General features: G+C 35.5%; 1 pseudogene; it reads right to left on the bottom strand.

Moving 5' to 3' along the window:
• Positions 1 to 4,614: 4,614 nt before the first annotated feature.
• Positions 4,615 to 9,123, bottom strand: LOC114219921 (tubulin beta chain pseudogene; annotated as a pseudogene).
• Between the last annotated feature and the right edge of the window lie 3,337 nt (positions 9,124 to 12,460).

Raw genomic sequence — 12,460 nt, 5'->3', positions numbered from 1 at the left:
AAGGTGAACTTCTTAGTACATTCTGCCTTGATTAGGGTTGTCCATACAGAAAGACTGAACAATTGTCAGGATATGCTGCTACAACTACTAGCTAACACTTAAATAGCAGTTTTTATTTCTCATTTAATTGTCCCATGACGACACAATGAAGTAGGCACTATTATTGTCTGCAAAATACAGATGAGGAAAAGGAGGCACAGAAAGTTTAAGTGACTTGCCCAAGGTCACACAGCAATTTGTCAGATCTCAGATTGGAAACCAGATGGTCTGAATTCAGGGGCCATCTAATTATTACTGTTATGGCAGAGCATTACAAATAATCCATATGAAATTATCATCATGCTTTTTTTGTTGCCATTTTCCCTAATAATTATTATTTTAAATCTAATATGGTTTGTCTTGACAAAAGAAGTAGAACAAGAGGCCTTATTTAAAAAATTAGCTACCTCTTCTTTGTCCGTGCTTACCTTATTTGATTTTTTAGATTCTAGTCATAAAAAAAGCATGGATTTTGAGCTCTGTCTTGGATCTTATTATATAGCAGTGACTAAAATATGTAAAGATTCCTGACCATGTAAGTGGTCATACCCTAATGAGAGAAAAGTATACCAGCCTCTTAAACCTGTAAAAACTCTCTCTCTTTTTTTTTTTTGGTGGTATCCACTTATCTCTTTATATTGCTTCTACAGTTTTGAGTCACTTCACTATTTTGCATTTTGACACAAAATTATGAGTTGATAATGAGAAAGTTCACTTAGACTTGTGTCTGAATGGAAATTGACTAATAATTTAGACTATTAATTTACAAATTACCTTAATACAGTAGCATGAGATAATTAATTACCCTAAAATATTTTAATTTTAATGTCTTTTTTTCTTAAAGATTTTATTTATTTATTTGAGAGAGAGAGAGAGAGCATGAGCAAGGAGGGCGTCAGAGGGAAAGGGAGAAGCAGACTCCCCACTGAGTAGGGAACCTGACACCTGGGCTCAATTCCAGGGCCCTGGGATAATGACCTGAGCTAAAGGCAGGTGCTTAACTGACTGAGCCACCCAGGCACCCCTTTAATGTCTTTTCATTGTGAATTATCTGAAGAATAATGAAGTTCAAACACAGCAACATTATTTTATACTGCAAATTCAAATTCATTGATCTCAATGAGGTGATATCTCATTATAGTTGAGATGTTTTACTCATTCTTTATGCAGAAGAATCTGCTATAATTAAGGGGAGAAAAATTATCATCTCTAAATTTGTTATCTCAATTTGTATATCTGCCTAATTTAATTAGTTCTATTACTTATGGCATTTACTCTAGAATTTCTTTTACATTTTATTATGTGTTCTATGAAGAAAATGGGATTGAATGCTTAGTTATGTTTTTTTAAATTATAGTCATCTTTTTCTTATTTTTACTTCCAATACTGTTTCAGAATCCTAAACAGGAAAAGAAAAAGTTAACTCAATTTTTAGAACTATGCATTTGAGCACTGGTCCCTCAAAAGACACAGGGAACAATCCTTCACAGATTCAACACTGTATTTGGGCCAGGATGTTGAAGGTTGATATGAATTTTCTCACCTTCTAATCTCCTGAAGGAGCAGAATGACACTAAATACCACTCAGCCACACTCTCAGGTTTTCTAACTTTTGAATCAAATTCTATGTACTTTCTCACAATGTGCCAAAGACATAGAAGCAATAACAGGTTTAACAGGGGCTGGAGAGTGACCCCCAGCGTCTTCCATTTTTGTACTTTGTAGGAAGATATCAGTGCAAAGAACCCCAGCTTGCTTTCTGAATTTTTTTGAAAAATTTTAATTTTTTTCTGATTCTCTGATTGTTTTTCCTGAAAGGAATTATAATCTGTTTAAAGGAAAAACTAAAGTGGCTTGAAGAGATTTCACCTTTATGGGACTTTAATTCTTCATTGTGGAGGAAAATTAAATTTATATTGCAGGTGAAACTTAAGAATCCAAACTGCTTAGCCAGCCACAAGGGCTTCTTGCTTTTTATACTTCACTTCAGAGATTAAAGACAGTCTTTATTTAGTCAAAGTGTTCTACAGTGTTTTCCCTAACCTTCATATTTGCATATAAATGTCTTTTTATGGAAAATTTGAAGATTCTTTATGCCATTTCTAATTCATACAGCAAGGCATTAGCTTGCTGTAGTATAACTATTCTGACACTAAATTAGGGCACACTATTATCTATGTGAAATTATTTAAAATATGTGATGTGTTCTGATTTCATTCTAGAATTACCACTTAGAAAGTGGTGGTGATCTTTAAGCAATATGACTAAAAGAGTTGTTCCAGTCAGTTCTGGCATATCTCTTTTAAGTCTGTATCGCTCTTGATCAATGTGTTGAGTTTTTGCTAGAATTACGACTTCATGCTTCAAAGCCCTTACTATCAAGTCTTTGTACACAAGATTTCAGTGTTAGTTTTTTATTAATAAAACTTTACATTATGAAATATTTTTGGCTTTGTAAAAGAGTTACAAAGAAAGTGCAGAGTTCCTGCATACCCTTCATCCATTTTCCCTTTACGTCGACATCCTACATAACCAAGGCACATTTGTTAAAATAAGCAATTAGCATTGGTATTTTACTATTAAAAAAAAAACTACACTTTGTTCAGATTCTTCAATTTTTTCCATGAATGTCCCTTTTCTGTTCCAGGATCAAATTTCTATTCCAGGATACACCGTCAACGTAGCCAATATTAGTTTGGAAGCATTGGAGTTTTATTTATTGCCTTCCTCCATTAAGCTCTGATTGGGCTTGCTTGATGGTCCTGAGAAGGTCCTTTGTTCCTGCTGCTCTCATCAATCGCACACTCATTTGAACTCCCTGATCTTAGTAGCTTCTGTGTTCAAATTGTTGAATTGATGTTCTTGGTGGAATTCATAACCATCAATGACTATAATGATGGTAGAAGAGAGATTATGGCAAAAAGAATGTAGAAAAAGAGGTTTAGTTAAGTTGTTTTTGGTAGATAGATCCTTTTTGTGCATGAAATCTCAATTTAGAAGGTATGTCCATTATTGCAGTGCCATGAAAATAACTAGGACATTGTAAACATTCACAAGGCAACAGGAGCGAGGACATCAATTAATACTACACAGCCTTTGGAACTGAATGTATTAGGTTTAGTTTTCCTAACCAGTCAAAAACTAAGATTATTTTTATATAGAATGTGTCATTTAGAAAGTTAGTGGATTAAAAATCTTAAGGGTTAAACTTTGAAATATTTTGAAACATATCTGTTGTATGTATGTATAAGTATATACATAATACATATACATATAGACATAACATATATGCATACATATAACTAAGACATGTTTCAAAATATTTTAATGTATAATCCTTAAGATTTTTAATCCACTAGCTTTTTAAAAAAATTTACATATACATACATACATATACTTATTTAGTGCTAGAAATTTTTCTTTCAGCAACGCTTTAGCTGTGTCCTTCAAATTTTGATTAATTTTTGCATTTCTAGATTACCATTTGAATTTATGTATATATTTTTTTCCAATTCTCATTTATTTTTGGCTCTTGGGGCAATGTTATCTTTTTCTATATGAAAAAAAAGCAAGTTCAACTCAAAATAGAAATTTGAGGTGTAGGACAGGACAAAACCAAGGGTGAGGGTTGGGGTGGGGTGGGGAGGAGGGCATAGTCAAAGGAAGAGATGAGATGTTGCCAAAAGACAGAGGGTCTCCTTGTCTCCTCTCTGGAGGAATGACCCAAATATTCACATGGTAATACATACCTTTCTATATGTACACAGCAGGACTGGGTTTTTGTTAAGATAGGGAGGGCCTTTCTGGAGGCCTTAGGGACCAAAGCTAGTCCCTCTTCCCCTCCTTGGCCCCCTTCTCTGACCAGGGGAAAAGGAAGGAATTCAACATGTGAAGGAGGTTAAGTAAGAGAGGGAAGGAACCCACTCGACAGAGTGGGGTGGACCCCTACAAAGGAAACAGCTCAGGACAGAGCTTGGAAGGAGACTGAAAATGGAGATACTACTGTTAACAGCTTTCCCGAAGCTGAGAGAGGAGCAGGTCAATTCCTGGAAATTAGGACTTCAGTAGCCTGTATCCCTCTCCAAAACTGCTCTAGACTAAAAAACGCTACCCCTTCCTCCTATATACCTCTACCTGCTATGAGGTAGTTTGGTTTCCTTTCCTCTGAGTTACCACACAGGCTGAGGATGATGGCCATCTATCTGAGTTTTCAGCACATGGTTCTAAATGGGATCTGATGAGACCCAGCTTCTTGGATAATTATCTTAAAAAAGCAAAGGGAAATATCAGCTGGACAGATGGGAGAAGTGGACACCAAAAGGAAATACAGGGTTACCTAGATTGGCAGAAATCTATGTTTCCCAAGGGTAGGAGAGGAGACATTGAAAAAACAATAAAATATTGAGCTTCTATTATGTGTCAAGCACTAATCTAGGACCACACCCTCTAAAAAAGGAAACAAACAAACAAAAAAACAAGATAGAGGCAGAAAATGCAAATTCTGAGGGAGAGAACAGGGGCAGTTGAGGAAGAAGGCTGAGGGAACTGAGAAGCCTGAGGTGTTGGTGCTCTGCCTTAATCCTCCTCTTCCTCTGCTGTGGCATCCTGGTACTGCTGGTACTTGAAAACAAAGTTGTTCATGTTGCTCTCAGCTTCAGTGAATTCTATCTCATCCATGCCCTCATCTGTGTACCAGTGCCAGAATGTGGCCCTGAACTGCTCTGAGATGTGTCTGAAGAGCTCCTGCAAGGCCATGCTATTTCCAATGAAGGTGACTGCCATCTTGAGGCCACAGGGTGGGATGTTGCAGACAGCTGTCTTGACGCAGTTGGGGATCCATTCCACAATATAGCTACTATTCTTGCTTTGTGCATTGAGCATCTGCTCATCTACCTTCTTCATGGACATCTGCCCATGAAAGACAGCAGCCGTGGTGAGGTAATGGCCATGGCTGGGGTCACAGGCGGTCATCATGTTCTTGACATGAAAGACCTGCTGGGTGAGTTCGGGCACAGTGAGGGCCTGATACTGCTGCCTTCAATGGCTGGTCAGAGGGGCAGAGCCAGGCATGAAGAAGTGAAAAAGTGGGAAGGGCACCATGTTGACTCTCAGCTTGCAGAGGTCTATATTGTTTTTGACTGTATTTTTCTGTATGGCTATTTAGTGGTTGTTCTATTACATTATGTGTGTGTGTGTGTGTGTGTGTGTGTGTGTGTGTGTGTGTGTGTGTGATATCTATATATTTGTATTATATCTTTATATCTATCTCTATACTGTGATATGTCTCAGTCTATTGGTGTTATTTCTTCAGCAGTTTAAGTTAAAAGTAGAAAACTCATCTCTTTATCTCTTTTTATTCTCCCATTTATAATATTTAAAAATATTTCCTTTACATATATTTCAAACCATATCAGTGTTAGAATTTTTGCTTCAACCATCAATAATTTTAAAAACTAAAGAGAAGGAAAGTCTATTTTATTTGCCCATAATTTTCCTTACTGTGTTCCTTAGCAACACATTTTCTTAGTTTTCCTTCATGTGATGATATCGTGAATTTTTCTTCATTGTTGAAGGATGTTTTTATTGTGTATAGGACTCTAGATTGATAGAGTTCTGTTGTTGTTGTTGTTGCCCTAGAAAAATACTGTGCCACTCCCTTCTGCCCTCTATGGTAAAGTATTCTTTTTCTCTAGTCATTTCTAAGATTTGTCTTTAGTTTTTAAACTTTCGTTATGATATGTCTTGGCATAGATTTCTTTGGGTTTATCCTGTTTACGGTTCACTCAACTTCTTGAATATGAAAGTTTATGCTCCTTGCCAGATTCAGGAAGTATTTAGCCATGATTTCTTTTAGTACTTTTCCAGCTTCATTTTTTTTCTCTTCCCCTGAGACTCTGATAGCAAGAATGTTAAGTCTTTTGTTATAGTCCCAGAAATCCCTGATAGTTTTCTATCTATCATCTATCATCAATCATCTATCTATTTATTCGTGTGTATATTCTCTTTGTTGTTCAGACTGATTAAAGGGTTAGATAAGAAAAATCCATTAAATATTCTCCCCTATGAGGTACAAATAAGACCGAAAAAAATACAATAGAACACAGTGTGTCTCTGTAATGAATGGTATGTATATAGTTATAATGAGATAAATGCTGTTATGGACTATAAGCTTTTATGATAACTAATATTCAAAAGACAGCAAGCTTAATTGTTATTATTGAATATAAGGTAAATATTACCAACTTTGCAATTAAAATATAATGTACTGGTGGCAGAAACTGGATGATAGAGTGATGAGAGGTGGGAAAATGATAACATTATCATCTTGCAAAGTGAGGAATCAAAAAATCAAATCTGAGAATCATGGAATGAAAAGTAAGAGTTTAAACTGTTAACCATTTCATAGTAACTGTATAAGATATGACTTAGGTTCTCATCAAACTGTATTTTTAGTACAACTAATCAAATTTCTAGCTGCAGTTTGCCACAACTGAGTTATAGCCAGTGAAATGTAGAAAAAAGTAATATACACTATATGTTGACTTCTCAAAACCATATCATGTTTTAATTTTCTACATTTTTTTCATGCTTTTCTTATATAGCTTTATTTTCCTTGGAATTGCTTATTATCTTTTATTTTTTCTTTTTGAACGATAAAGTATTTCCCTTCCTCACCATATCTTTATTATTTTCAGCATCTTATTTAATCATTCTATTTCATGGTATCTGCTGCATTCTTCTTCCTCATACTTGCTGACTTCTTACTCTGATTTGAACACATCACATCATACTTGGACTATGACTTTCCTGGATAGCTTTTAAAAATTTTTCCTGAAAATTCTACTTTTATTTTTTCTGATATTCTGTGCTTTTATAAAACCTGCAAGATTTTCTGAACTTATGAGTAGGAAGAGGTGAATATTTGTGCCAAGTTTGCCATCTGAAACCAGAAAACCATGTTAGCATTATAAATTTTACATGATTCAGGGCACCTGGGTGGCTCAGTCGTTAAGTGTCTGCCTTCGGCTCAGGTCATGATCCCAGGGTCCTGGGATAGAGCCTGTCATTGGGCTCCCTGCTCTGCGGGAAGCCTGCTTCTCCCTCTCCCACTTCCACTTGTATTCCCTCTCTCGCTGTGTCTCTCTCTGTCAAATAAATAAATAAAATCTTAAAAAAAAAATTTTACATGATTCGAATTAATTGCTAACACCAGGCCAGGAAATAAATCAAAGAAACAATAAGGTATATGTCATCCATGAATGCATCCTAAGATTTTATCCCATTTTTATTCACCTTTAAAAAGTTGACAAATATTTTATATTTATATATTTATAATATATAGTGTATAAGATTTAGTGTATAGCTCCCAAAATCTGAATAGAATTGTATAATCACTGGAAAACAACTTTCAAAGGTTAGGCAGGACAAAATGGTGTCCTCATTTAGGAGAATTGTTAATAATATATCTCTTTTTTGACAGTTACTAATCTTTTTTTAAAGATTTTATTTATTTATTTGACGGAGAGAGAGAGACAGCAAGAGCAGGAACACAAGCAGGGGGAGTGGCAGAGGGAGGAACAGGCTTCCTGCCAAGCAGGAAGCCTGATGAGGGGCTCGATGAGGGGCTTGATTCCAGGACCCTGGGATCATGACCTGAGCCGAAGGAAGATGCTTAACGACTGAGCCAACCAGGCGCCCCTACAGTTACTAATCTTAACATGCATCTTATCTCTAATGATCCCTCAAGGTTGGCAGGGAGTGAAAGTGATGGTGGTGAAGAGATATTCCAAGTGTAAGTGATAGATTAATTGATTAACTTGTAAGTATTTGAATGCATAAAAATGTTGAGATTAGGTTCTGTATTTAATTAGTTAATGTAAGCTTTCAATGTTACTACTAAATTAAAATGCTAAGATCTCTTAGATTTTTATAATATTGTTTGCCCCTTTATTAATGGAAGAGACAACTGTGCAAGCCAGTAAGATTCTTATAGGCCTATATTAGAACTGTTTAATAGTAACATATCGGTAAGTTAATTTAAAACTTGGTGCTAATAATTTTACACTTGTTTAGTCTTTCAAAAATTGTACAAGCACTCTGCTACCAATCCAGCAAGATTTCAACCATTGTGAAATACAGTAAGTTAATGTTTGTATGATTCAGCTCAGCACTTAGCAGACTGCTTTGCTCAAAATATTATACTAAACTTGAATGAATGATTGATTCTTGGATTACTGAATCCAAATCGATGGTTGTAGTATGGAAAAAATCTTTTGAGGTAATAAACCTGGGCTTTATTTTAGAGAAAGGATATTCAAAACCATTTGGGGTGAGCAGATGGCAGTTTTTGGGTTTATGTGTCTGGGAGAGACATAATGTCAGAGCCTATTGTGTAGAGAACACAGAATTATAAGCCAAAACTGAAAATTACAGTGGCAGAGTCAGTGGCAAAAGGGATGGATGAGAAAAAATGGCTTAACGCTCTTATTGTTTCCTGATGATATTATTTCCACAACTAGAAATTCCTCTTATAATTAAGAATTCAGCAAGATGTAAGATATACTTGTTCAACCTTTCCTTTAAACATGGCATTTTTTTTCTTCGTGAGAAAATAATTACTGAGCACATCCAGATTTGAAAATAATTCTGTTTTGTTTTAGATGCCTTAGATGTTCATGCAAAAGAGTTTTAGTAAGAAATGGGCCATCTGAATCATCTACCCAGAATTCTTATAATTCTTATAATCTCTAAGAAGGGCAATTAAAATTCTTGATAATTAAATACTTAATATTCACTTACCTGTTTAGTTTAGGTCAGCTTTGTGATTATATATATGTATATATTCCCATCTAAGAAATTTGCTTTCTAATCTTCTCAAGTTCAATAAAACTCTCTACTATCCATTATATATTTAATCCAAAAATATAAGCATAATTCTAGACTCTTTTCTCCTCCTTCTGCCCAATTTAATTCCACCACCAAAATAACTCTGGAATCCATTCAGTTCTACCTGCATTTATTGTCAGTGTCCTCAACTAGGCGGCAGTCATCATAGCCAAACTTACTCTGCCTCCTCTTCTCCATTCTCCAGTATATAGCCTTTTTAAAATACAGATTTGAATATCTCATTTCTCTCTTAAAATCTTTCAACAGGGGTGCCTGGGTGGCTCAGTCATTAAGCGTCTGCCTTTGGCTCAGGTCATGATCCCAGGGTGCTGGGATCGAGCCCCGCATCGGGCACCCTGCTCCGCAGGAGGCCTGCTTCTCCTCCTCCCACTCCCCCTGCTTGTGTTCCCTCTCTCACTGTGTCTCTCTCTGTCAAATAAATAAATAAAAAATCTTAAAAAAAAATCTTTCAACAGCTTCCAACGGGCCTTCGAATAATGCCCCCCAAATTCCAACAACCTGACCTTTAGTTGCCTTTCTAGTCTCCATATGCACAAATCTACTATTTGCTCAGTTCATGCCAGCCACTCTGGCTTTGTTTGAGCAGACAATGCTTTCTCCTATTTAACTGCTTCTGTGCATACTGTTCCATTTTCTTGGAATCTACCCCTTCTCTTTAACTTATCTGAATGGTAGTTCTTCAAATCCCAGTAGGAATATTGCTATGCCAGTAAACATTTCCTAATGCACATAAATAAGCTGGATCCCCAAATTATACATTTCCCTAGCACTATGAAAATCTACTCTTAACATTTTGCACATAACAGTTTCTTAATAGCTAGTAAATACTGGTGCATTTTTCCTTCACTGTTAAATGTTGAGAGTAAACTCCATAAAGAAAGGAACCATTTTGTTAACCATGTCTACATCTGAATGCATGATACTGTCTGGTAGGTATCAGGCATACAATAAATATTCATTAGCCAAGTGACAGATAAAGTAATTTAGAATATAATGTAGAGTTTTATATACCTACAATATTTTCTTCCCAGTTTATTTGCATCCCTTACCATGCTGAGCTTTGTCGGGGTAGTAGATGAGGTAAAGGGAGAAGGTTGGATGAAAAGATTGGATGAAGAACTACAGAGTGGGAAAGCAAAGAGAAGGTAAGGTAAGAGAGAAACACTGATATTGGAGAATAATATTGTCCTCTTTAAACATAACAAAACAAGATCCAGAAGGCTTTTCCATTTTTTCCTCTCAACACATATAGTTTAATATTACTATTTAGAAGCTAATTAACTAGAGTATTGTTTCCATATGGTTATTCCTATTGACTCTTGGCATTTTTGTTGGTCATTAACACTTCCTCTATAAAGTGACCATGGGAAGGGAGGCAATTTGCTTCCTGTTGACAGAGTTTGTAATAAGATTGATGGGAGTAGAAGGTGAAACTATGTGGTAAAATGAGTTTTTTGCATTATCTGTGTATTTCATATATCAATGCCAGTATTTCTCAAACTGCAGGTCAAGACTCCAGAGGGAAGGGTTACAATATAATTTAAGGGGTTTCATATATGGGAACGATTTGGAAGTGGAAACTGTGGGCTATATTGAGAGTATGAGTCTTCTTTTTTCTCCCTCAGCTCTCCATATTTCCTTCTTCCCAATCTGTTACAATTTCTTTTAACAAAATCCTGCCAGTTAGAGAATATGAAATGTTTAAGTTACACTAGTCATAGTAGAAGAATGAAGGGGAGTAAGTCGGAGGGAGAGACGAACCATTAGAGACGATGGACTCTGAAAAACAAACTGAGGGTTCTATTATAACCACTTTAAAGCAAACATTAGGGAGTGTTAAAATCACTGGTCTTTACAATGCTGCTTGCAGAACCTTGCACAGTGCCTTAAAATCAATTGATATCTATAGGTTGATTTGCTTTCCATTTAGTCACAGGAAGATGACTATATTATGAAAGAAAATAATAAAAATGTGGAAGAGATAGTCACTACCTATTGTATTAAATACTGGTTACCTTAGAGAAGAAAAAATGAAAACTGAAAAAAATATTTTTACTTGATGAAGATGTTTTGAGTTTCTGATATAGTATTAATTCCAGGATTAACCATATTTCCCAGGGTATCTTTAGATTTTATGTTTGATTTCAGCCCTCAGTTATGCTATTGTGTTCCACTTTTCTATTTCCTTTTGCATCATCTCTCTATTTTATCTAAGAAAAGTCCTTCTGTTTGTGGGCCATGAAGATTTCTATTACTTCCTAAAATTTTATTGCCTAATTAACACTCATGTTGAGTCAAACAACTTTGGTTGAATATTGAACCCATGTAAACATTTTTCTTTTTAGTACAGAAACATGGAAAATAATGGAAGAAAATGTGAATCATTTTCCTTATCTAAATATTGCCAAAAGAAAAAAAGAAATAAAAATTATGACAAAATTTTATATTAGAATTGTTTGTTATAGGTGATCTTATTATTAACTGACAATCTAACTTAGAGTCTCATAGGTAGATAAGCTGATAACTGCAGTAATATATTCTATTTTCTTATTATCCATCATTAAAATGAAATTAAAAGAATTCTTAAAACTCCAGTTAGTTATTCTTCTAAAAATATATTTCAATATTTTCATATCAACATTTAAGGACAGTTTTTGACTGCAAGTGATAGACTTAAACTCTCTACAGCATGAGGGAGGATTCACTGGCTAATAAAACAGAATTGCTAAGGTGACTGCCGGTTGGAAGCTGTGATGAGCACCAGGATTCTCTCAGTTTACCTGCTGGTATCATTTCATTTCTCACACATTGCTTTCTTCACAAAACCAAAGCCATGGTATATGATAACACTTTTCTCACACCCTTACAGATTTGCAAGAAAGAAAAGCAAGAACTCTCCTTTTTCAAATCTTGGGAAGAGATTCTTGCTAACATGACCTGAATTAACATCCATGGCCTGACATGACAGAAAGTGGTTGCATTATGATTGGCCCTGCTTGCATTTTCTACCCATTCCCAGGTAATCAAAAAAAGAGAGTTTAGTACAGATGGGGAAATTACTGTGAATTCAGGCAGTTGCCCAATGTGCTTCTACAAAATTTTCATATGCACTTAAATAATCAGAATTATATAACACACATGCACGTGCATGCACACGCGCACACACACACACACACACACACACTAGCAAGCCAAAAGCTGTGAAAAATATTGTGTGCATTAAAATCTTAGGACACAAAGATTGTCTGAAGTCATTCAGTGATATATCTCATCACTGTTTATTGAATTAAGATTTTTTTTAATTTAAATTTTAGGTAGTTAACATACAGGGCAATATTGTTTTCTGGAGTAGAATTCAGTGACTCATTACTTACATACAATACCCCCAGTGCTCATCATAACAAGTGCCCTCTTTAATACCCATCACCCATCTAGCCCATCCTCTACCCACATCCCTCCATCATACCTCAGTTTGTTCTGTATCATTAGGAGTCTCTTATGGCTTGTGTCCCTC

This window comes from Eumetopias jubatus, unplaced genomic scaffold (assembly GCF_037043125.1).
Source record: "Eumetopias jubatus isolate StellerSeaLion01/CBP00866 unplaced genomic scaffold, mEumJub1_p1.0 scaffold_14, whole genome shotgun sequence".
Classification (NCBI taxonomy): Eukaryota; Metazoa; Chordata; class Mammalia; order Carnivora; family Otariidae; genus Eumetopias; species Eumetopias jubatus.
Note: the sequence above shows the minus strand (reverse complement) of the source record. Positions and strands in the feature narration are given on the sequence as shown.